The sequence below is a fragment of the Piliocolobus tephrosceles genome, chromosome 19, assembly GCF_002776525.5.
Source record: "Piliocolobus tephrosceles isolate RC106 chromosome 19, ASM277652v3, whole genome shotgun sequence".
Lineage (NCBI taxonomy): Eukaryota > Metazoa > Chordata > Mammalia > Primates > Cercopithecidae > Piliocolobus > Piliocolobus tephrosceles.
In genome coordinates this window covers 13,289,343-13,315,368 of record NC_045452.1, presented here as the reverse complement: position 1 = coordinate 13,315,368, position 26,026 = coordinate 13,289,343, and the positions used below count along the sequence as shown (strand labels likewise).

Below are 26,026 nucleotides of genomic sequence, written 5' to 3'. Positions count from 1 at the left end.
CCCCATGTTAGCCAGGATGGTCTCGATCTCCTGACCTCGTGATCCGCCCGTCTCGGCCTCCCAAAGTGCTGGGATGACAGGCTTGAGCCACCGCGCCCGGCCCTAATTTTTTTGTCTTTTTAGTAGAGACGGGGTTTCACCGTGTTAGCCAGGATGGTCTGGATCTCCTGACCTCATGATCCACCCGCCTCGGCCTCCCAAAGTGCTGGGATTACAGGCGTGAGCCACCACGCCTGGCCTTTCCAGACTATTTTCATCACCCCAAAAAGAAATCTTTACCCATTAGCAGTCACCCCCCGATTCCCTTTCCTCCCAGTTCCTGACAACCACTGATTTACTTTCTGTTTCAATGGATTTGCCTATTCTGGGCATTTTCTATAGATAGACTCATATAATATGTAGCTTTTTGTGCCTGGCTTCTTCCACTAAGCATAATGCTTCCAAGGTACATCCATGTTGTAGCATGTATCATTACTTCATTTCTTTTCATGGCTGAATAATATTCCATTGTATGGACAGACCACATTTTGTTTGTACATTCCTCATTTGATGGACATTTGGCTTGTTTCCACTTTTTGGCTATTTGGCTATTATTAATGATGCTGCTGTGAACATTCTGTACAGATTTTTTGTGGACATGTGTTAATTTTTTTTTTTTTTTTTTTTGAGCTGGAGTCTCGCTCTGTCCCCCAGGCTGGAGTGCAGTTGCCCTATCTCGGCTCACTGCCAGCTCCACCTCCCGGGTTCAGGCCATTCTCCTGCCTCAGCCTCCCGAGTAGCTGGGACTACAGGTGCCTACCACCACGCCCAGCTAACTTTTTGTATTTTTAGTAGAGATGGGGTTTCACCATGTTAGCCAGGATGGTCTCGATCTCCTAACCTTGTGATCCACCTGCTTCAGCCTCCCAAAGTGCTGGGATTACAGGCGTGAGCCACTGCACCCGGCCGTGTTAATTTTTTTTTTTTAAATTATGTATTTCAAGTGATAGGGTCTCACTTTGTTGCCCAGGCTGGAGTGCAGTGGCGTGATCATAGCTCACTGCAACCTTGAACTCCCAGGCTCACAGGATCCTCCTGCCCCAGCATCTGGAGTAGCTGGGGCCATGGGCACGCACTACCATGCCCCACTAATTAAAAAATAAATTTTTTTGAGACAGGTCTCGCTCTGTCACCCGGGGTGGAGTGCAGTGATGTGACTATGGCTCACTGTAGCCTCAACCTCCTGGGCCCAAGTGATCCTCCCACCTCAGCCTCCCAAATAGCTGGGACTCACATATCACCACACCTGGCTAAATATTTTAATTTTTGTAGAGATGGGGTTTCGTCATGTTGCCCAGGCTGTTCTTGAACTCCTGACCTCAAGAAATCCACCTGCCTTGGCCTCCCAAAGTGCTGGGATTACAGGTGTGAACCACTGCACCTGGCCCCTTAATTTTTTTTTTTTTAAATAGAGATGGGGTCTTGCTGTTTTTCTCAGACTTGTCTTAAACTCCTGGCCTCAAGTGATCCTCCTGCCCTGTCCTCCCAAAGTGCTGAGATTATACGCATGAGCCACCATGCCCAGCCCCCATTTTTATGTTGGAATTATTTATTTATCTTTTTATATTTGAATTGTGGGAGTTGTTCCCCCCGGCCCCTGCGCCGAGATGGAGTCTTGCTCTGTTACACAGGCTAGAGTGCAATGGCGCCATCTCGGCTCACTGAAACCTCCGCCTCCCAGGCTTAAGCGATTCTCCTGCTTAAGCCTCTGGAGGAGCTGGGATTACAGGTGCATGCCACCACGCCCAGCTAATTTTTGTATTTTTAGTAGAGTCAGGGTTTCACCATGTTGGCCAGAATGGTCTTGAACTCCTGACCTTGTGGTCCTCCCACCTCGGCCTCTCAGAGTGTTGGGTTTACAGGCGTGAGTCACCACACCTGGCCAAATTGTGCGAGTTCTTAATGTATTCTATATACTAGACCCTTATCAGGTATGTGATTTGAAAATATATATTTTTTAGTTACTTGTGCTTTAGGTGTCAGAGCTAAGAAACCATGAAGGTTTACATCTATGTTTTCTTCCAAGAGTTTAATGGTTTTAGCTCTTACATTGAGGTTTTTGATTTATTTTTAATTAATTACAACATTTTTTTTTTTGAGATGGAGTTTTGCCCTTGTTGTCCAGGATATAGTGCAATGGCATAATCTTGGCTTGCCGCAACCTCTGCCTCCCAGGTTCAAGTGATTCTCCTGCCACAGCCTCCCGAGTAGCTGGGATTACAGGCATGTGCCACCATTCCCAGCTAATTTTGTATTTTTAGTAGAGACGGGGTTTCTCCATGTTGGTCAGGCTGGTCTCGAACTCCTGACCTCAGGTGATCCACCCACCTTAGCCTCCCAAAGTGCTGGGATTATAGGTGTGAGCCACCACGCCCAGCCTAATTAATTTTTATATGTAGTATGAAGTAGGGGTCTACTTTATTCTTTTGTTTGTGGATATTCAGCTGTACCAGTACCATTTGTAGAAAACACTATTCTTTCCCCATTGAATTTTCTTGGCACCCTTTTCTAAAATCAGTTGCCCACAAATGTATCCCTACCACTTTTTTTCCCCCCAATCCTTCTTCTTCTATAACCTACCACTTTTTAGCTCTGCAATTTAAGCCTCAGTTTTCTCCTCTGTGAAATAACAGTAGTATCCAGGACTGACTCATTCATCAAGCACAAGAGGCTCAATATTCTAGGTCCCATGGTACTTTTAAGGGTCCATAAAAATGTTTTAGTTATTTTTTGGCCAGGCATGGTGGCTCATGCCTGTAATCCCAGCACTTTCGGAGGCCAAGGCAGGTGGGTCACCTGAGGTCAGGAGTTTGAGACCAGCTTGGCCAACATAGTGAAACTCTGTCTTTACTAAAAATACAAAAATTAGCTGACATGGTGGCATGTGCCTGTAGGCCCAGCTACTTGGGAGACTGAAGCAGGAGAATCACTTGACCCAGGGGGTGGAGGTTGCAGTGAGCCAAGATTGTGCTACTGTTCTCCAGCCTGGGCGACAGAGTGAGACTCCCTCTAGGAAAGAAAAAAAGAAAAAAAAAAAGGGTCGGATGCGATGGCTCATGTCTGTAATCCCAGCACTTTGGGAGGCCAAAGCGGGCAGATCATGAGGTCGGGGGTTTGAGACCCCTGCACTCCAGCCTGGGTGACAGAGTAAGACTTTGTCTGAAAAGAAAAAAAAAAAAAAAGTTTTGGTTACTTTTCACATCTGAAGAAAGAAATGAAAATGTAGGTCAAAGAAAACGTCTTAATATATTAAGACATTATTAAATATACTTTTATCAATGTAGCTGTAAAACATAATTTTTAGTATTTATTTTTATAGAGGAAGGGGCCCACAAAAGCAACGGTGTCTCAGATCCACAAAAGTCCTACTGTGGCCTTGACTTGACACCATCTGTCTCACAGGGTTATCATGAGGATGCAATGTGATAATCATGTTGAATCCCATGTACTGTGCTGGCCCATAGTAAGCCATCAGTATGTGGTCAGTGTTTATGGAGCAGCAGAGAGAATCTCCCTCATCAGCCTGGGCCCCTTTAGCAGGAAAGCAGTAGGGGGCTTTTCTGTCCTGCTAGCACCTTGGCAGGCTGGTGAATTATTGACTGTGCAAACCCATGAAGGAACCACTTAGCTCAAGGGAAGGTCAGTGCTAAGGAGCTGGCCCTCTGCCCCAGTTTCCTGTCCTGACACCTCTGAGGGTTCAGGGGCACCTGTGGCAGAGAGAGAGTTGCTGAGATGGAGAGGAGGCAGGCAATGGAGGGGGTCTGTGCCTCAGTGCCTGGCAGGGTTGGTAAAGCTCCCTAGCTGCAACTCCCTGCCTTTCTTAGGCAGAGAGACCTGGTGTCCACCTGGGTGGAGAAGGCAAGGACCATGAGTGACTTAAATGGCTCTGATAGCCAGTATTCATTTTTTTTTTTTTGAGACAGGGTCTCACTCTATCACCCAGGCTGCAGCGCAGTGGCGCAATCTTGGCTCACTGCAACCAATGTTCTTTTTTTTTTTTTTTTATTAAATAAATTAAGATGAAATTCACACAACATAAAATTAACCATTTTATTTATTTAGTAGAGATGGGATCTTGCTATGTTGTCCAGGCTGGAGTACAGTGACTGTTTACAGGTGTGATACCTCTACTGATCAGCACAGGAGTTTTGACCTGTTCAGTTTCTGGCCTGGGCTGTTCATCCCTCCTTAGGCCGCTGGTTGTCCCTCGCTCCTGGGAGGTCACCATATTGATATCAAACTCAGTGTGGATGCCCAACTGGCAGAGTGCATTATAGCACAGAGCTCATGGACTCAAGTCAGCCTCCCAAGTCCCTGGGACTACAGGTATGCACCAAAATTAACCATTTTTAAAGTGTATGATTCAATGGCATTTTAGCACATTTATGATATTATGCAACTATTACCTCTGTGTAGTTCCAAAATATGTTTATCATCCCAAAAAGAAACCTTATACTCCTTAAACAGTCACTTGCCATTCCTCCCTTGCCTTAGGCCCTGGCAACCACTCATCTGCTTTCTGTCCCTATGAGTTTGCCTACTCTGGACATTTAATATAAATGGAATCATACAGTACGTGACCTATTGTGTCTGGCTTCTTTAACTCAGCATAATTTTTTTTTTTTTGTTTTAGAATTTTATTTATTTATTTATTTATTTTGAGACAAAGTTGTGCTCTGTCGCCCAGGCTGGAGTGCAGTGGCGTGATCTCAGCTCACTGCAACCTCTGCCTCCTGGGTTCAAGTGATTCTCGTAGCTGGGATTACTGGCACGTACCTGTACACGTGTTTCATGTGCTTGTTACCTTTTGTTCTGTTCACTATGCCCAGCTAATTTTTTTTTATTTTTTTATTTTTTATTTTTTTTTTGAGACAGAGTCTCACTCTGTTGTCCAGGCTGGAGTGCGCTGGTGCGATCTTGGCTCACTGCAACCTCTGCCTCCCAGGTTCAAGTGATTCTCCTGCCTCAGCCTCCCGAGTAGCCTGGGACTACAGGCACATGCCACCATACCTGGCTAATTTTTTTGTATCTTTAGTAGAGATGAGGTTTCACCATGTTGGCTAGGCTGGTCTTGAACTCCTGACCTCAGGTAATGTGCCCGCCTCGGCCTCCCAAAGTGCTGGGATTACAGGCATGACCCACCGGACCCGGACTTGTTTGTATTTTTAGTAGAGATGGGGTTTCACCATGTTGACCAGGCTCAGGCAATCTTCCCGCCTCAGCCTCCAGAAGTGCTGGGATTACAGGAGTGAGCCACCATGTCTGGCCCAGAATAATATTTTTGAGGCTCATTCATGCTGTAGCATGTATCAGCACTTCATTCTTTTTGTAAGTTGAGTAATAGTCCATTGTGTGGAATATACCACCTTTGGTTCATCCATTCGTTAGTTGATGGACTTTTGAATTGTTTCCACCCTTTGGTGATTGTGAATAGGGCTGCTATGAACATTTGTATGTCAGGTTTTGTTTAAATACCTGTTTTCAGTTCTTCTGGGTATATACGTAGGAGTAGAATTGCTGGGTCATAGGATTACTCTCTGTTTCACATTTTGAGAAACCTCCAGACTGTTCTTTAAAGCAGCTGCACCATTTTACATTCCCACCAGCAATGTATACAGTTTCTCCACATTATCATAAACACATTATTATTATTATTATCCTGAGACAGGGTCTTGCTCTGTCGCCCAGGCTGGAGTGCAATGGCATAATCATGGCTCACTGCAGCCTTGATCTCCTGGGCTCAAGTAATCCTCCCACCTTAGCCTCCTGAGTAGCTCGGACTATTCCACCCCAACGTGGCATGCACCATCATGCCCGACTAATTTTTTGATTTTTTGTAGAGATGGAGTCTTGCTATATTGCCCAGGCTGGTCTTGAACTCCTGAGCTCAAATGATCCTCCCACCTCAGCCTCCCAAAGTGCTGAGATTACAGGTGTGAGCCCTGCACCCAACCATTGTTTGCTTTTTTGATTATAGCTATCCTAGTAAGTGGGTGGGCAGTGGTATCTCATTGTGGTTTTGATTTGTGGTTTCAAGTTGTATTTCCCAGCCAGGTGTGGTGGCTCATGCCTGTAATCCCAGCTCTTTGGGAGGCCAAGGCAGGCAGATCACCTGATGTCAGGAGTTCAAGACCAGCCTGGCCAATATAGGGAAACTTCATCTCTACTAAAAATACTAAAATTAGCTGGGCATGATGGCGGGTGCCTGTAATCCTAGCTATTCAGGAGGCTGAGGCAGGAGAATTGGTTGAACCCGAGAGGCTAAGGTTGCGGTGAGCTAATATCACGCCATTGCACTCCAACCTGGGTGACAGAGAGAGACTCCGTCTCAAAAAAAAAAAATTTTATATTTCCCTAATGACTAATGGCGTTGAGCTTTTTTTCATGTGCTTGTTTCCATTTGTTCTTTTTTTTTTTCTTTTTTGATCTTAGCCTGGTGAATTCTCCACCAGTCCCTATAAGAAAACCTTGCTCCGGGAGATGGAGGTTGCAGTAAGCCAAACTTGCTCCACTGCACTCTAGCCTGGGTGACAGAGCAAGACTCTCAGAAAAAAAAAAAAAAAAAGAGAAAACCTTGCCCTGTAGGAGTCCCCTTCTCTGGGCAACAGCTAGCCTTAGATGTTAAGTGCCCTCTCAGCCTCATGTGCCCTGCAGACTCCTTCTCTACCTGGCTCATCCCGGATCCTGCCTTGGGTCTTGGACCTTTCCTGCTGGCCTTAACGTTCCCAAAGGGGTAACAGTTGTGTCTTTGGGAGCTCTCCTCTTTTGCCCTGACAAATTCCTTATTGCTTGTTTATCTGGAACTTGTTCATTGTAGTCTCTGCCCACTTGGGCCTCACTGAATTCTTCTGTCCACCTCCTACTGATTCCTGCTTATCTTAGATTCCTCAGCCTCTGATGTTTTCTAGACTCTCCCCCTTAGTCCTGGTGGACTCTCCCTAGTGCACTCAGTTGGCAAACTTTCCAGCGTTGGGGGCCCTGCTGTTCTGGCACAGCTAGGGAGAAGGGCAGGAGGCTGGCTGGCCTCTCTGAGGGTGTTGGGGTGGCAGATGATTCACACTTCACTTCTCACCGGAGTGGTGGGGAGGCCTCTGGAGGACCCTGACTCTGGAGAAGGAGGGGGTTGCCATGCCAACCCTTGTGGCAGGAGCATAACAGTGGTAAAAACCCACGTCATTTGTGAGGTACAAAGTTCTGGTCTAGTCTGGGCCCAGGGGTTTTTCCTTTGCAAGACGGCTCTCTCTTTATTCCATCTCTTGCTCACTCGCTGACTCACTGACAACATACATTTACTGAGTGCTGACTCTGCAAAGCCCTGTACTGGGTGGGCCCTGAGACTAAAAAGCTCAGCATTTGAGCCCCTCGTGGTGTACAGAGATAGACAAGATAAACGCATAAATGCAGTATGATGTGATGTGTGTGATAGCGGGGTATGTATGAAGGCAAGGGGAACCCAGCTGAAGTAGGAATCATTCTGCCTTGAGAGAAAAAAATGGGTAGCTTGAGCTGCAAGGAAAAGGTGACATTTGAGCTGGGTCTTGATGGAAGAGAGACTGATGTAAGGGAGAAAGGCATTCTAGGTAAAGGACTCGGGTTCTTCGAAGGGACTCGGCTCAAGAGTGATTTGGGGGGAAACTCAGAAGCCCACTGCATTTCCTTTCATCTTTCTCCGCAACTACACTGGGAACACCTTGAAGTCGAAAGACCCAGTCTAAGGCCAGGTGCGGTGGTTCACGCCTATAATCCCAGCACTTTAGGAGGCCGAAGTGGGTGGATCACTTGAACCCAGGAGTTTGGAACCAGTCTGGGCAACATGGTGAAACTCTGTCTCTACCAAAAAAAAAAAATTAGCCAGGCGTGGTGGTGCATACCTGTAGTCCCAGCTACTCAGGAGGCTGAGCGGGGAGGATCACATGAGCCCTGGAGGTTGAGGCTGCAGTGAGCCAAGATCATGCCACTGCACTCTAGCCTGGGTGGCAGAGTGAGTGAGACCCTGTCTTCTCTGGCCTGGGCCCCAGACTGTCTCTTGTCCTCCATGTAAGTTCATCTGTCCTATGTTTCCAGATGCAAATGACTGATGAGATAAACTCACTCATGTTTTGTGTTATTGAGAACGGATGGGTTGTTTTTATTTCTATTATTTATTTATTTGAGACAGAGTTTCACTCTTGTTGCCCAGGCTGGAGTGCAATGGCACGCTCTTGGCTCACCACAACCTCCGCCTCCCTGGTTCAAACGATTCTCCTGCCTCAGCCTCCCAAGTAGCTGGGACTACAGGCATGCGCCACCATGCCTGACTAATTTTTTTTTTTGAGGCAGAGTCTCACTCTGTGGCCCAGGCTGGAGTGCAGTGGCCTGATCTCAGCTCACTGCAAGCTCCGCCTCCTGGGTTTATGCCATTCTCCTGCCTCAGCCTTCCGAGTAGCTGGGTCTACAGGCGCCCGCTACCTCGCCCAGCTAGTTTCTTGTATTTTTTTAGTAGAGACGGGGTTTCACCGTGTTAGCCAGGCTGGTCTCGATCTCCTGACCTCGCGATCCGCCCGTCTCGGCCTCCCAAAGTGCTGGGATTACAGTCTTGAGCCACCGTGCCCGGCCTAATTTTTTTTTTTTTTTTTTTAGTAGAGATGGGGCTTTTCCATGTTTGTCAGGCTGGTTTCAAACTCCCGACCTCAGGTGATCCGCCTGCCTCAGCCTCCCAAGTGTTGGGATTACAGGTGTGAGCCATCGCACCCGGGCTTTTTTTTGTTATTTTGAGATGCAGTCTTGCTCTATCGCCCAGGCTGGGGTGCAGTGGCGCGATCTTGGCTCACTGCAACCTCTGCCTCCCAAGTAGCTGGGACTACAGGTGCACGCCACTACACCCTGCTAACTTTTGTATTTTTGGTAGAGATGGCATTTTGCCATATTGGCCAGGGTGGTCTTGAACTACTGAGCTCACATGATCTGCCTGCCTTGGCCTCCCTAAGTGCTGGGATTACAGACGTGAGCCACCAAACACGGCCTAGGTTATTTAATTAATTCAATAAATAATTCTTTCACCCAGCATTAATTTAGGCTTACTATGTGCAAGGCATAGAAAAGATTACAGTGTGGTGCTTAAGGGACAGGCTTAAAATCAAAATGACTGGGTCTGAATCCTACTAATTAGCTGAGAGGTCTCATTCAAGGTAGGTACTTAACCCCTCAATGTTCTCCTCTAGAAAATAGGAATAATAATGCTCCATAGTGTTGTGGAGATTCAATAAGAGAGCCCACATGTGAACTCAGCATGGTGCCCAGTATAGTAAAAATCAATGGTGGTGTATGCAGTATAGTATATATGTCTGTGTGTATATATATACATATGCACACACATATATATTATAAATACATAAACAATATATAAGATACACATATAGTATTTACATATAAAGTATACATATAAACATGTACATATATGTATATGTAGTATACATATACACATGTACATATATTACTAGGTAGTGTATGACATGTATGTGTGTGTTTGTGTGTGTGCCTGTGTGTGTGTATATATATGTATGTATGTATATATCCATTCCTATTCTTAGGGAATTTAAAGACTTCAAATGGGAAAGAAAACCACTCAAATAACCAGAAAATTATAATGTATTTTTCCCAGGTGATGTATTAGCCTTTGAAACAGTGACTTTCTGGAGTCATTAATCAAAGGACAGTTATTCTTAGGGAGATGCTTTTTTTTTTTTTGAGAGAAATTAGGATTGATGAATGGAAGGAGGTAGACTTTTGTCTCAGTATAAAGGAGACATTTTTAACAGAGCATCTTGCTGGGCGCAGTGGCTCATGCCTGTAATCCCAGCAGTTTGGGAGGCCGAGGTGGGTGGATCATCTGAGGTCAGGAGTTCGAGACCAGCCCGGCCAATGTGGTGAAACCCCATCTCTACTAAAAATAAAAAAATTAGCCGGGTGTGGTGGCGGGCGCATGTAATCCCAGCTACTTAGGAGGCTGAGGCAGGAGAATCGTTTGAACCCGGGAAGCAGAGGTTGCAGTGAGCCAAGATTGCACCATTGTACTCCAGCCTGGGCAACAAGAGCGAAACTCCATCTCAAAAAAAAAAAAAACAAAAAAAACAAAAAGAGCATCTTGGAGGTAGTGAGCTCCTCATGTCCTAGAAGGTGACCAAGCACAGGCTGGCTATTGGTAGAGAGGCTTCCTGGATTCTTTAGGAGGTTGTATAGGGGACTCTAGGCTCCTCGGAAGCATTTTGCAAAGGGCTCTCTTTCCCAGCCATGTTCCTGAAGCCTTTTCTCTCTCCCTCTCTGGATACCTCCCTCCTTTGGCAGGACCTGAACTCCGTACATATAATGGTGCCTGAGGCAGCTACCAGGGCAGGTGCCTCGTGCAGGTGACCTGGCACCTTATCTCCCCTGCCCCCATCTCTCTCCTGCCTTTTCTGGCTTACCTCTTAGAGCAGAAATAACCCAAGGCCAAATATTAACTGTGAAACCATAAAACCACGTGAAGGCCAGGTGGCTTCCAGTGGCCTGGACTCTTGGTGCCCTGTTATCGAGAAATGCTCTCTCACCTCTCAATGGGTGGAGAGGGTGGAGTGGCTGGGATGATGATGAGGGACCCAGAACTTTAGCCTTCCACCCAAGTGGAATGGTGGGCAGAGGCTGCCTCTGTTGCCTGAGGCTTCCGGGGGGATTGTTGGAATCTGTTCCTTGGGGCCTGGGGAGAGACCACTGCAGCATCTTTTAGCATCAACAGATGCTGAAGATGCAATCAGGAACTCTCTTAGCTTGTGCAAAGTTTTCACAGGCACCTACATAGTACTGGAATACGCGTCTACCACTCATGTACCTTGGTATATACTCATCTGTATACTGTGTCTTACTCATCTTCAGAACTTGGCACAGTGCCTGCAACACCAATCCATCTTTGTTGAACTGATGAGTGAACAGTGAATGAACAAATATTTGTGCCCACCCACACACTCATCCACACATGTAGATATTTGCAGGAGGGTACCTGTAGATACACATGCATGTTCATATTATACGTACACAACATGCACACACATTCAGACCAAACACAATAGCATAAATGTACCTGTCCATACACACCAGCACAGAACAGTCACATGCATATGAATATGTATGTAAATTTACAGATTCCTGAATGACCCGGCAGCATGGCAGAGGTGGTGGCTACTGATATGGCTCCGATGACGGGAGGAACACCAGGGTCCTTGGTTTTGCGCTGATGTAGGTGAGTGACTCGGACACACATAGAGTAGTTTTAAGGAGCAAAAAGTTTAATAGGCAAGAAAGAAGAAAAAAAAAGAAGAAAACAGCTCTCCTGTACAGAGACAGAGGTGGGGGCTCAGAACAAAGAGGAACCCCATGTGTGGGGGAAAAAGTGGTTGCTTATATTGGGATGCTGGAGGAGGAGGTGTCTGGTTTGCATAAGGCCCAGGGGATTGGTTTGGCCAGGTGTGTCATTTACATAGCCTGAGAAAAACCTGGTCCTCCCACCTTAGTTCTTTAATATGCAAATGCGGGTCGCCATGATGTTCAAAACATCATTTTTCAACTGGAAAGACCACCTCTCGGTTGTATGCTGGGACGCCTGCACACACTGTTATGAACTGAATTGTGTCCCCTGTAAAATTTATACGTTGAAGTCCTAACCCACAATACCTCAGAATGTGACTATATTTGGGGAGAGGTCTTTTAAAGAGATTATTAAGGTTAAATGAGGTCACATGGGTGGGCCCTGATCCAATTTTACTGACATCCTTATAAGAGGAAATTTGGGCCAGACGTGGTGGCTCTCACCTGTAATCTCAGCACTTTGAGAGGCCAAGGCAGGCAGAACATCTGAGGTCAGGAGTTCGAGACAGGCCTAGCTAACATGGTGAAACCCCGTTTCTACTAAAAATACAAAAAATTAGCTGGGCGTGGTGGCGCGTTCCTGTAATCCCAGCTACTCTGGAGGCTGAGACAGGAGAATTGCTTGAATCCGGGAGGTGGAGGTTGTAGTGAGCCAAGATCGTGCCACTGCACTCCAGCCTGGGCGACAGAGCAAGGCTCCGTCTGAAAAAAGGAAAAAAAAAAAAAAAAGAAGAGGAAATTTGAACACACAAACAGGCATCAAGAATGCATGCAGATAAAGAAAGACCACGTGAGGATATGTGAGGAGACGGCCCTCTGCAAGCCGAGGAGAGAGGCTGAAGGAGAAACCAAACCTGCTGCCCTTAATTTTGGGCTTCTCTCTCCCAGAACTGTGAGCACATACATTGCTATTATTTAAGCCATCTAGCCTGCGATATTTAGTTATTGCAGCCCTAGCAAAGTAATACATACTCCAGAACATTCATCTCTCTCTTCTCTAGATTTTGTAAAGCAGGAGGAGGGACGGGGCTGAGGAGACCTCACCACTACAAGTAGGACCAAGTTCAGTGTCTCTTGGCTTCTTGCAATCTCTTGGAGAAAATGTACTGGGCTGGCTGGGAGCTGCCCTTGGCTGTTGTTTCCTTAAAGAATCATCATAGGGCCAGCATGGTGGCTCATGCCTGTAATCTCAGCACTTCGGGAGGCCAAGGCAGGACGATTGCCTGAGGCCAGGAGTTTGCTGCCAGTCTGGGCAACATAGCGAGACCTCATCTCTACTAAAAAAAAAAGCCAGCTTAGGAGAGGTGGTTGGTGCATGCTTGTAGTCCCAGCTGTTCGGGAGGCTGAGATGGGAGAATCACCTGAGCCCAGAAGTAGGAGGTTACTGTGTGCCATGATCACACCACTGCACTCCAGCCTTGGAGACATAGTGAGACTCTTGTCTAAAAAAAAAAACAAAAAGAACCATGACAATAGGCGGAGGAAAACAGCCTTAGATTCTAAGGGGGTGAATCCCCAAGCAGGCTGGAGCCAGTATGAAGATATTTATGAAGTGTTTGTATATGTACATGTTGGTGTGGAGGCAGCCCCAGCCTGCAGTCTTTTTTCTTAAAAAGAGGGTGATGCTATGATTTCACTGTGTGCTGCACATTTCAAAGTCGAGGACTAGGAGGCAAGAACTCTGGCTTGAGTTTTGGGTTCTACCACCAACTTGCTGCATGGACTTAAGCAAATTGCTTCACTTTCATGGACTCTGGATTCTCATTTACATGGTTGCTTGTTTCATGGGGTTCCTGTAAAGGATCCAAGAAGCTAAGGGAGCTACAGGCACTTTGAAGAGTTAAGAACATTAAGGACTTTTCCTAGCAGCCAGGACTTACTTTTCAGTTGGGTGAAAAGCATTTCAAATAGTCCGGCATCCTCAAAAATGAACCTGTGCCGAGTCCTGTGAAGTTCATACAATAAAGGGCTAAACACAGCATACTTTCTGCTCTCAAGGGGGTAGGCCAACCAAGAATACCCACAGAGGCTGGTCACTATGACCCCAAGCAGTCAGCCATATACCGGGATAGAGTATAGTATACAGAGGTGCTAAGGATGCTGTGGTCTTGGGGAAGTCAGAGAAGGTTTCATGGAGGTAGTGAGGATTGGCTGAATTTGGTTGGGTAGATGGTGGGAGTTGGAGGTAATGGAGTATTCTGAGTGGAAGAGTCAGGATGGCCCTTGGTCCGTGGAGGCAGGAGAGGAATGATGCCACATCAGAGTTACAGGTAAAGATTACAAGGGAAAACCAGAGTGACGAAGTTAATTTTTGAGTCCTTCCTGGAACTGACCCAGCCCAATGGTTAATCTTTTTGGCCCCTTGGACCTTGTCCCAGGCATACATACACACAACCTGGGGATCCAGAGCAGCCCAGGGCAGAGCTGAGGGGGAACTTGGAGGTCACTCTGCTCAAGCCTGACCCCATTCCAGAAGCAAAACAGAAGATAGATAGAGGGACTGAGGTTTCACAAGGAGTTAGTTGGTAATGCAGGGATTTGAGCTCAGGTCTCCAGAGACAGTCTAGTACCTTTTCTAGGTCATCACCTGGGTCTTAAAAGTGGACTGGGTTTCAGAGGCTTTTACCTAGTGTTGGGGAGTGTTGAGAGTTTGGATCCTAACTTGTAAGTGTAGCTGTATTTGTTGATTGTTTCTGGGTGCAGAGCCTAGGATTGCACACTGGATAGGCTCCTGCAGGTAACTGAGGTAGGCAGTTCCTGTGCCTCGGGACTTCAGGAGTGACCAGAAGGCCCTCCGTGTTCCAGCCTGGCTAACTGATAGCTACCATTTCACTAGAAGGGCTTCATGCCCACAGCTGGAGGCTCTGATCTTTTTCACAATGCTATTTTGCTCTGGGAGGGACATTCATAGCAAACTTTGAATCAGTTGATGATATAACTCAATGTAAAGTGTGGTGTGGGGGAAGGAACAGATCCTTTCCTGAGAGCTAATTTTGATGGGGAAAGAAAACATTAAGGTATTTAGTGCAATGAAAAGACAAAGGCAGCCAGGGAGGCCTGGCCCTTAGGATCTAGCCTGGAGGTTCGGAGCTTGGTTTCAGAATTAGGCAGATTTTTCTTTTCCTTGTTAAAAAAGCAGTATCACCTAATTACAGATTAATCATAAAACACAGAGAGCAATGATAGCAGAAGAAATAATCCCTGCAGTCCCATTCTCCCCTTCTCCCTTAAATGGCCATTATTAGTGCCTAAGTATAGTCCCTCTAGTCCCTTCTCTATGCATATTTTATGTGTGTGTGTGTACATATATAATGTACATGTGTGAGTTTCAGATTTCGAACCACCAGAACTGTGAAACAAGAAATTTCTTTTTCTTTTTCTTTTGTTTTTTTTGAGACAGAGTCTTGCTCTGTTGCCCAGGCTGGAGTGTAGTGGCGTGATCTCGCCTTACTGCAACCTCTGCCTCCCAGGTTCAAGCAATTCTCTGTCTCAGCCTCCTGAGTAGCTGGGATTACAGGCGCCCACCACCACACTCGGGTAATTTTTGTATTTTTAGTCGAGACTGAGTTTCACTATGCTGGCCGGGCTGGTATGGAACTCCTGACCTTGTGATCCGCCTGCCTTGGCCTCCCAAAGTGCTGGGATTACAGGCGGGAGCCACCGCACTTCGCCAAGAAAATAAATTTCTATTGTTTAAGCCACTGGTTGTGGGACTTTGTTATGGTAGCCCTAGCAAATGAATGCAAGTGCCCTAGAGCTGTGGTTCTTAAAGTGTGGTTCTTGGACCAACAGCATCAGCATTACCTGGGATTTGTTTGGCAACATGTGTATATACCTTGATATTATTTATATGTCTACTATATGTATGTGTATATAAGTAAAAAGTAGCATATAACCTCCTTGCTTTCACTCTGATCTAGAAAGTTTGCTGAGCTGTAGACTGGGCAGCACGTGCTTGTGGACATCTCAAAGCAGGTCCCTCTTGTGCCAATTTGTTTTTATACCCTCTTCTTGTCTCTCTTCATTACCCTCTAGAGCAAGCGTTGGTAAACTTTTTCTGTAATAGGCCAGCTAGTAAATATCTTGTTTTGTGGGCCATATGGTCTCTGTCACAATGACTTGACTGCCATTGTAGCACAAAAGCAGTCATAGATAATATGTAAGTGGATGATCGTGAACATGTTCCGGTCACACTTCATTTACAGACAATGAAATTTGAATTTCATGTGATTTTCATGTGTCATGAAATAGTCATCTTCTTATAATTTCTTCAACCATTAAAAAAATGTAAAACTCGGCTGGGCATGGTGGCATGCACCTGTAATCCCAGCACTTTGGGAGGCTGACCGAGGAGGGTGGATCGTGCGAGCCCACGAGTTCAAGACCAGCCTGGGCAACATGGTGAAACTCTGTCTCTCCAAAAAAATATACAAAAATTAGCTGGACATGGTGGCGACTGCTTGTAGTCCCAGCTACTGGGGAGGCTGAGGTGAAAAGATTACTTGAGCCTGGGAGGCGGAAGCTGCAGTGAGTAGAGAGTGCACCACTGCACTCCCTGTCTCAAAAAAAAAAAAAAAAGTGAAAATCAAGCCGGGTGTAGGTGGTGTGTGCTTGTAGTCCCAGCTACTCAGGAGGCTAAGGCAAGAAAATTGTTTGAGCCCAGAAGTTGGAGGCTGCAGTGAGCTATGATAGCGCCATGGCACTCCAGCCTGCGTGACAGAGCAAGACCCCATCTCTTAAAAAAAAAAAAAAAGTAAGTAAAAATCATTATTAGTTTATAGACAACACAGAAAACCATGGTGGGCTAAGTTTAGCCCATGGGCCATACCTAGCTGACCCCTGCTCTGTAGTAGTGATGTCTGATAGAACTTTCTGTTCTGATGGAAATGTTCTATATTTGTGCTGTCAAATACAGTAGCCATGAGCCATATGTGGCTACTGAGCACTTGAAATGTGCCCAAGGTGACTTGAGGAACTCAGTTTTCAGTTTTATTTCATATTAATAAATGTAAATTTAAATAGCCATTTATGCCTGTGACTCCTATATTCAATAGGGTATTATTTTCTGAGGGCTGCTATAACAAATGACCACAAATTGGGTGGCTTAAAATAACGCAAATTAATTTTTTCATAGTTCCAGAGACTATGAGCAAATAAACAAAGTGTTAGCAGAGCCATACTGCTTCTGAAGGCTCTAGGGAAGAATCCTTCCTTGCCCCTCTTCCAGCTTCTGGGGGCTTCTGGCACCCTTGGTGTCCTTTAGCTTGTGGATGCATCACTCCAGTCTCTGCCTCCATTGTCACATGGCATTCTCCGTGTGTGTGTGTGTGTGTGTGCATGTGTCTCCACATCTTGCTATCTTTATAAGCACACCAGCCATTGGATTTAGGGCCCATCCGAATCCAGTATGACCTCATCTTTACTAACTACAACTGAAAAGACCCTATTTCCAAATAAGGTCACATTCTGAGGTTCTAGGTGGACATGAATTTTGGGAAGACACCAATCAACCCAATATAGCTAGAGTAGCTCTAAAGCAGTGGTTCTTAAATTTAGTGTGCATCAGAATCACCTGAGGACTTGCTGAACCATAGCTTGCTAAGCCCCATCCCCAGACCTTCTGATTGGTAGGTCTTGTTTGTCTAATAAATCCCATGTATTTTGATGCTATTGGTTCAGGGACCACACTTTGGGAACCATTGCTATAGTACTCTTGCATGCATTTCTAGGGTTACCATAACAAAGTCCCACAACAAGTCCATAACAAGTCTCACAAACCTGGTGGCTTAAACAATAGAAAGCTATTTTCTCACAGTTCTGGAGGGTAGAAGTCTGAAATCAAGGTGTTGGTGGGGTTGGTTCCTTCTGAGGGCCTTGAGGGAAGATCTATGCCAGGCCTTTCTCCTTGGCTTATAGTTGGCAGTCTTCTTATTCACATGGCATTTTCACTGTGTGTGCGTCTCCGTGTCCAAGTTTCCCCTTTTTATTAGGACAACAATCACATTGGATTAGGGCCCACCCTAATGACCTTATTTTAATTTGATGACCTCTCTAAAGACCCTATCTCCAAATAAGGTCCCATTTTGAGCTACTGGGAGTTAAGACTTCAGCGTGAATTTTTTTGAGGGATAAGACACAAACGCATAACAGAGCTTGACTATGCTTTTGGCACCTTGAGCTAAGGGGTACCTTCTTGGAGCTCCTGTGTACAAGATAACTGTGCTTCTCTTGTCTTTGAACTCTGGATAGAAGCTGGCCTGGATAAAAGTTTCTAGGACGAGGAGGCAGGAGTCTTGGCTTCCAGTTCTGCTCTGCTGACACCTGACTGGGGACTTGGACAAATAACTTGTCTCAAGGTCTTAGAATCTCCTTGGTCTTTGGTGAGCTCTGATAATCTGTGATTCACAGGTGACAAGACCAGGTTAGTTTTTGGTTCATTCTCAGCCTCCGTTCTGTCTGTAGGCCCTCAATTTGTGCTAGTGAGACCAAGGCTGGGAATTTGATCCTTTCGGGCTCATTGATTTTTTCTATGCTCACTTTATCAATATTTTACTTGTTCATTCAACAAACACTTATTGAGTATCTCTTGTGTAGTAGGCATTGTGCTCAACAGGACAAGGTCTCGGCTCTTCTTAGCTCATTCTGGTGGTGAGAGACATATAACCAGATAATCAGCAATACTTTTTTTTTTTTTTTTCTTGAAGAGACAGTGTCTCCCTGTGTTTCCCAGGCTGGTCTTGAACTCCTGGGCTTAAGCGATCCACCTGTCTTGGCCTCCCAGAGTATTCAGATTACAGGCATGAGCCACTGTACCCAACCTGAGAAACACATTTGATGAGTGTTATGGCTACTGTTAATTTTTTTTTTTTTTTTGAGGCAAGGTCTCACTCTGTCACTTGGGATGGAGTGCAGTGATGCGATCATGGTTCACTGCAGCCTTGACCTCCTGGGGTCAAGTGATCCTCCCACCTTAGCTTCCCTAGTAGCTGGGACTGTAGGGCCATGCTGCCACATCTGGCTGATTCTTGTATTTTTTTAAGAGATGGGCTTTTGCCATGTTGCCCAGGCTGGCCTTAAACTCTTAGGCTCAGTCAGTCTGCCCACCTTGGCCTCCCAAAGTGCTGGCATTACAAGTGTGAACCACTGCACCCAGACAAAATTTTTAATTGGGAAGCCACTAGGCTGACATGGCTCCAGCATTTTAAGTCCCAGTGTAAACAGTAAAACAGAATTAGAGACTTCATCAATCAGAAACTTCTAACTAACTTCTAAATAGGGACTTTTTGCTCTAACCAGTCAAATATGTTTTCTTTGTCTTTCTTCCACAAACACCTTATGCAAGTTTCTCATCCCCATCCCCCAGTGCAGTGCTAAATTGCTTGTGGTCTGGTGCTGCCTGATTCATGAATCACTGTCTGCTAAAATAAACTCTTTAACATTGTAATGTGCCTAAGTTCTTTTAACATTATGTGATAAACATGATGTGCTATGGGAACTAGAATGGTAGGGTGGGTAGTTCAGCCTGGGGGTGTCAGAAAAGGATTTAATGAAGAGATGAGCTGTATTATTATTGTTTTTTAAGAGATGAAGTCTCACTTTGTCATCCAGGCTGGAGTGCAGTGGCATGATCATAGCTCACTGCAGCCTCAAACTCCTGGGTTCAAGTGATCCTCCTGCCTCAGCCTCTTAAGTAGCTGGGACTACAGGCATATGCCACTGTGCCAAGCTAATTTTGACATTTTTTTGTAGAGACAGGGTCTTGCTTTGTTGCCCTGGTTGGAATGCATCTTAAAGGTTGAATTGTAGTTCTGTGGGGACAGAGGGCCAAGAGAGGAATTCTAAGAAGAAAGAATAGCTTGTGCTATTCCTGGCAGGTATGAAGAGTAACTGGGTATGTTTGGTGCTCCAAGACATGTGGACTACTAGTGGGAGATGAGGCTGAAAATATGGTTTCGGGACAAGGAAGGATGTTATATGCCAGGCCAAGGAGGTTAGACTTCATCCTGAGCCAAAAAGGAACCGTGAGGGTTTTTACACTGGGGGAGTTACATGTTCACATGTCTGTTTTGAGAAGCTGTGTCTGGCCTGAGGAGTCTAGAGGCAGGGAGGGCAGTTAGGGGGTCAGTCCTATGGCTCAAGTGACTGATGACGAGGTCTGAACCAAGGCAGGGGTCATGGTGGTAGAGAGGAGAGGACAAATTCAAGAAGATGTTTAAGGTCTTTAGCTTGGGCGACTGCATGTTTGGTTGTGCAGTGGCTGGCCAGGGAAGAGGAGGAAGAAGGTTTGGGTGGAGAGAGTAATGTCTTGTTTTGGACATATGACATTCAAGGGGTCTGGGTACCACCCAGGGAGGTGTCTTCAGTCAGCTTGTGAACTGTAAGTCTGGAGCTCCAGAGAGAGACAGGGCTCATCGCAGGCATCTCCTCCTGCTCATTGCTCCAGCCACACTGCCCTTCTCTCCCTTCTTAGATCATTCCAGCCAAGTTTATTTCCACCTTAGGGCCTCTGATATGACTCTTCCTCTGGTTTTCCACATGGCTGGCTCCTTTAATTCTTTTTTTTTTCTTTAATTTTTTTTTGGAGATGGAGTCTTGCTCTGTTACCCAGGCTGGAGTGCAGTGGCACCATCTCGGCTCACTTCAGCCTCCACCACCCAGGTTGAAGCGATTCTCCCATCTCAGCCTCCCAAGTAGCTGGGATTATAGGTGCCTGCCACCACATCCAGCTAATTTTTGTTTATATATTTATTTATTTATTTCAGAGTCTTGCTTTGTCGCCCAGGCTGGAGTGCAGTGATATGATCTCAGCTCACTGCAACCTCCACCTCCTGGGTTCAAGCGATTCTCCTGCCTCCTGCCAGTAGCTGGGATTCCAAGTGCACTGCATCACGCCTGGCTAATTTTTGTATTTTTAGTAGAGATGGGGCTTCACCATGTTGACCAGGCTGGTCTTGAACTTCTGACCTTGTGATGCACCCGCCTCGGCCTCCCAAAGTGCCGGGATTAAAGGCATGAGCCACTGCACCTGTCCAATTTTTGTATTTTTAGTAGAGGCGGGGTTTCATCATGTTGGCCAGGCTGGTCTAGAATTCCTGATCTTAGGTGATCCACCACCTCGGCTTCCCAAAGTGCTGGGATTACAGGTGTGAGCCACTGCACCTGGTCTCACTGTTTAGGTCTCAGCAGTGCAAGGGCAGAGACTTTATTTTATTTGGTGCTCTATCCTCAAGGCCATCTACTTTGTGCAAGGAGCTCAATGCATACCTGTTGAATGAATAAATGATTGGCGGCTAAAGCCTGGGAGTGAAGCAGGGGGAGAGGATGCACATTAACATTAGAGGGATCTGGCTAGGTGCAGTGGCTCATGCCTATAATCCTAGCACTTTGGGAGGCTGAGGCTGGAGGACCACTTGAGACCAGGGGTTCGAGTCCAGCCTGGGCAACACAGTGAGACCCCATCTCTACCAAAAAATTAAGAAAATTAGCCAGGTGTGGTAGCATTCACCTATAGTCCCTGCTACTTAGGAGGCTGAGGCAGGGGGGTCACTTGAGCCCAGAAGTTTGAGGCTGCAGTGGGCTCTGATCGCTCCAGCCTGGGAGATAGTGTAAGAGTCAGAGTGCCTGAACTCAAATTCCCCTCTTACTAGCTGTGTTAACTGGGACCAGTGCCTCAGTTTCTTCATCTGTAAAATGGGGATAATAATGGTATCTACCACTCTGGGTTGTTTTAAGGACCAAATGAGACCTCTCATGGCATGTTCAATAAGTATTAGCCATTATTATTAATTAAATACTACCTTATGCCAGATAATATGCAAGGGACTTTCAATGCAAAGTTTTAATTCTCACAATAACCTGTTGAGATAGGAATTTTTAAAAAATCCATGTTTTACAGTCAGAAAGAGCAAGTCACGGAATCACACATTTACCAGTTGAGAAGTAGAGGTACTGGAAGTTAAGCCCGGGTTTGTCTGACTTTAATGCCTGTGCTCCTAACCATTACACTGCACTCATCTGCAGATGTGACCTTGGAGTCCTGGTGTGGTAAAGTGAATCGGCTGCAGAGGCCTGCCAGAACTCAGAGGTCCTGCCTCCTAGAGCCTTAGCTTCCCTAACCCGGGAGAGATCCTCTCTAGAAAGGGTGTCAGCAGCACAAAGGCTATCCCAAGATGAGGTGCACCCTGAGATCAGTCTTCTTACCTCTGACTGGGAAGACTGGCAGTGGACCCGGGATACCTTGTGAAATGCACAGCCTGGTGATCCACACCAACCTACAGAACAGAATTTTTATGACCAGTCATCACATTTCTCTCCAATGTCTAGAACTTTTGGGTAGGATAAGAGACTTCAATTAAAACGCAATCTTCCCCTTTGACCAATTACTCTTTAATTATCTTCCTATTCACTAACCTCTGCTGATACCATGATAAGTAAGAGAAAATGACTTTTGAATTCGTTCACTGGTGACAAAGTCTTCTAAGGAAACAGTGTTTTATATATATCCATAGATACACATGCACCCACCTGCTCAGCTGCCCATGTGCAAACACGTGCCTGCCATACAGCATGTATCTACACAGGTCTACATATTCCCTAGAACACAAATAACCTTGCAGAAAACTTGCCACATGTGCCAGGGTTCTTATCTACCCAATTGTGCATACATAGCAAAAACAAACAAAAAAACCCTAATACAACTACACACGCACAAGACAAAACCAAAATCCAAAACCAAACCCCAAACCCACCAAATCCTCAGATGACTCTTAAGTTTGGAGGGACAGAGACTAAGCAAAAAATTAAGAATATTGGTTTTTGGCCAGGCACGGTGACTCATGCCTATAATCCCAGCACTTTGGGAGGCCGAGGTGGGTGGATCATCTGAGGTCATGAGTTTGAGACCAGCCTGGCCAAGATGGCAAAACCCTGTCTCTACTAAAAATACAAAATTAGCTGGGTGTAATGGTGTGTGCTTGTAATCCCAGCTACTCTGAGGGCTGAGGGAGGAGACTCGCTTAGAACCTGGGAGGCAGAGGTTGCAGTGAGCCGAGATCACGCCACTGCACTCCAGCGTGGGCAACAAAGGGAGACTCTATCAAAAAAAAAAAAAAAAAGAATATGAGTTCCTATTCATTGAGTGCTCACTAAATGCTCAAAACTGTATTAAGCACTTTACATATACTGTCTCACCTAGTCTTCATAACAACCCCATGAATCAGATATTAGCACTCCAATTGTTTCTCGCAGGAAGACTGAGGCCGTGGTAAAGTCCTGGTACCCCAAGGGATTATATGCACATCAGTCTGTTTTTTTTTGCTTTTTAATTTTACTTTAAGTTCTGGGATACATGTGCTGAACGTGCAGGTTTATTACATAGGTATACATGTGCCATGGTGGTTTTCTGCAGCTATCAACCTGTCATCTAGGTTTCAAGCCCCACATGCATTAGGTATTTGTCGCTTCCCTTTCCCCCTACCTCCTGACACATCAATCTTTTTGATATAGCTTGCCAAGGTCACATAACCAGCAATTCACAGAAGCAAACTTTGATGTGCAGCTGTGTTCTGACTACAAAACCTTTGTTCTTAACCACTAGGATCTTAACCATTTGTGTTTTTTAAGAAAAAAAATCCAGTGACACTGGTTAAAGCACTGTAACGAAGACTTTTTTCAAGACCATCATGATAGGTATAAAAACAATGGGATATTGTAGTGGCAGGGAGAGAAACTGTGTTTAACTCTGAATATAGCATGAACAAGTGGGAATTAGTGGCCAAGGGGCAGGGTGGGGGGCCAGTGAATGGAAAATTACTAAGAGGAGTTATTGGGGGAAGAGGGATTCTGGCTAAACTGACCTAACAGGATTCCTGCTGAAGATAGGCAAGGGCATCAGTCATTACCTGATGGATGGTAGAGGATGAGGAGCCTGATCAGATATTGAGGGTGATCAGATATCAAGGGTGGGGGTGTTCTTGCAAAACTGACTTAGTAGGGTTCTTTGCTAAAACTGTATTTTATGAGGAAGTACACATATATCGACCTAGGAGAAGGTTCAGGAGTCTGATTAAAGTTTGGTCGAAGTTGGGCACGGTGGTTCATGCCTGTAATCCTAGCACTTGGGGAAGCTGAGGCAGGTGGATCACCTGAGGTCGGGAGTTTGAGAGCAGCCTGACCAACGTGGAGAAACCTCGTCTCTACTAAAAATACAAAATTAGCCCGGCGTGGTGGTGCATGCCTGTAATCCCAGCTGCTTGGGAGGCTGAGGCAGGAGAATCACTTGAACCTGGGAGGCGGAGGCTGCAGTGAGCCGAGATCGTGCCATTGGACTCCAGCCTGGGCAACAAGAGTGAAACTCCGTCTCAAAAAAAAAAAAAAGTTTGGTCAAGCAAACCATCTTTGTCAATTTCTATGTCAGGCCTAGAGAGAAGAAATAAATTTATTTTTACTTTTACTCTTATTTTTTGAGTCAGAGTCACACTCCGTCACCCAGGCTGGAGTGCAGTGGTGCCATCTCAGCTCACTGCAACCTCTGCCTCCTGGGTTCAAGTGATTCCTCCTCCCGAGTAGCTGGGATTACAGATGCACACCACCGTGCCCAGCTAATTTTTTGTATTTTTAGTAGAGATGAAGTTTCACTATGTTGGCCAGGCTGGTCTTGAACTCCTGACCTCAAGTGATACGCCTGCCTAGGCCTCCCAAAGTGCTGGGATTACAGGCATGAGCCACTACACCTGGTGTGAATTTAATTTTTACTGAATAGCAGCATGAGACATCTTCCACCGCCATCATCCTCACTTTAGAAGAAGCTAGCTATTTAAAAAAAAATTGTAGCAAAATATACACAATATTAAATTTACCTAGTAAACCATTTTTAAAGTAAACTCAGTGACATGAAGTACTTTCTTTTAAAAAATTATTTTCATTGATATATAATAATTATACATATTTAAGCCAGGCGAGGTGGGATTATGCCTGTGATCCCAGCACTTTGGGAGCCCGAGGCGGGCAGATCACGAGGTCAGGAGATCGAGACCATCCTGGCTAACATGCTGAAACCCTGTCTCTCCTAAAAATACAAAAAAATTAGCCAAACGTGGTGGCAAGCGCCTGTAGTCCCAGCTACTTGGGAGGCTGAGGCAGGAGAATGGCATGAACCTGGGAGGCAGAGCTTGCAGTGAGCAGAGATTGTGCCACTGCATTCCAGCCTGGGCAATAGGGTGAGACTCCGTCTCAAAAAAAAAGATACATATTAAAGTGTTCATGTGATATTTTGATACAGGCATACAATCTGAAATGATCGATTTGGAGTAATTAGGATATTCATCAAATTTTTTTTTTTTTTGATACAGAGTTTTACTCCAATACCCAGGGGCTGGAATGCAGTGGCATGATCACGGCTCATTGCAGCCTCAACCTCCCAGGCTCAGGTGATTCTCCCACCTCAGCCTCCTGAGCTCTTGGAACTACAGATGCTCACCACCGCGATTGGCTAATTTTTTTTTTTGAGACTGAGTCCCGGTCTATTGCCCAGGCTGGAGTGCAGTGGCATGATCTCGGCTCACTGTAACCTCCGGCTCCTGGGTTCAAGTGATTTCTGGCTAATTTTTGTATTTTTACTAGAGTCGGGGTTTCACCATGTTGGCCAGGCTGGTCTTGAACTCTTGACCTCAAGTGATCTGCGCACCTCGGCCTCCCGAAATGCCTCATTAGGCATGAGCCATGAGCCACTGCAGCAACCCACGGCTAATTTTTTGTATTTTTTGTAGTGATGGGGTTTTGCCATGTTGTCCAGGCTGGTCTTGAAGTTCTGGGCTCAAGCCATCTGCCCGTCTTAGCCTCCCCAAATGCTGGAATTACAGGTGTAAGCCACTGTGTGCAGCCTCACCTCAAACATTTATTGTTTCTTTGTGTTAGGAACATTTCAAATCTTCTAACTATTTTGCAAAATACAATAAGTTATTGTTAACTATCATCACCCTATTGTGCTATTGAACACTAGAAATTATTCCTTCCATTTAATTGTCTGTACCCGTTAATCAACCTCTCTTTATTCCCCCTGCTACCCTTTCTGGCCTCTGGTATCTACCATTCTAATGTCCACCTCCATGAGATACATTTTCTTAGCTCCTGCATATGAAGGAGAACATGTATTTGTCTTCTGTGCCTGGCTTTTTTCATTTAACATAATGGCCTCCTGTTCCAGCTATGTTGGTGCAAATGACAGGATTTTATTCTTTTTTATGGCTGAATAGTATTTCATTGTGTATATATACTACATTCTCTTTTCTCATTTATCAGTTGATGGGCACTTAGGTTCCTTCCATATCTTACCTTTTGTGAGTACTGCTGCAAGAAACATGGATGTGCAGATGTGTCTTTAATACACAATTTCCTTTCTTTTGGGTATATACCAAGCAGTGGGATTATTGGATCATATAGTAGATCTATTTTTTTTATTATACTTTAAGTTCTAGGGTACATGTGCACAATGTGCAGGTTTGTTACATATGTATACATGTGCCCCGTTGGTGTGCTGCACCCATTAATTCATCATTTACATTAGGTATATCTCCTAATGCTATCCCTCCTCCCTCCCCCCACCCCACGACAG

The 26,026-nt window shown here is 45.5% G+C and overlaps 1 long non-coding RNA gene across 1 annotated transcript in view; it reads left to right on the top strand.

Annotated features, from left to right (window-relative positions):
• LOC111521810 overlaps positions 1 to 26,026 on the top strand; it is a 67,150-nt gene that overhangs the window by 8,219 nt on the left and 32,905 nt on the right. The window contains exon 4 of the long non-coding RNA XR_002725076.1: positions 11,193 to 11,290. This is a non-coding gene — a long non-coding RNA (uncharacterized LOC111521810). The remainder of the gene's footprint in view (positions 1 to 11,192; positions 11,291 to 26,026) is intronic.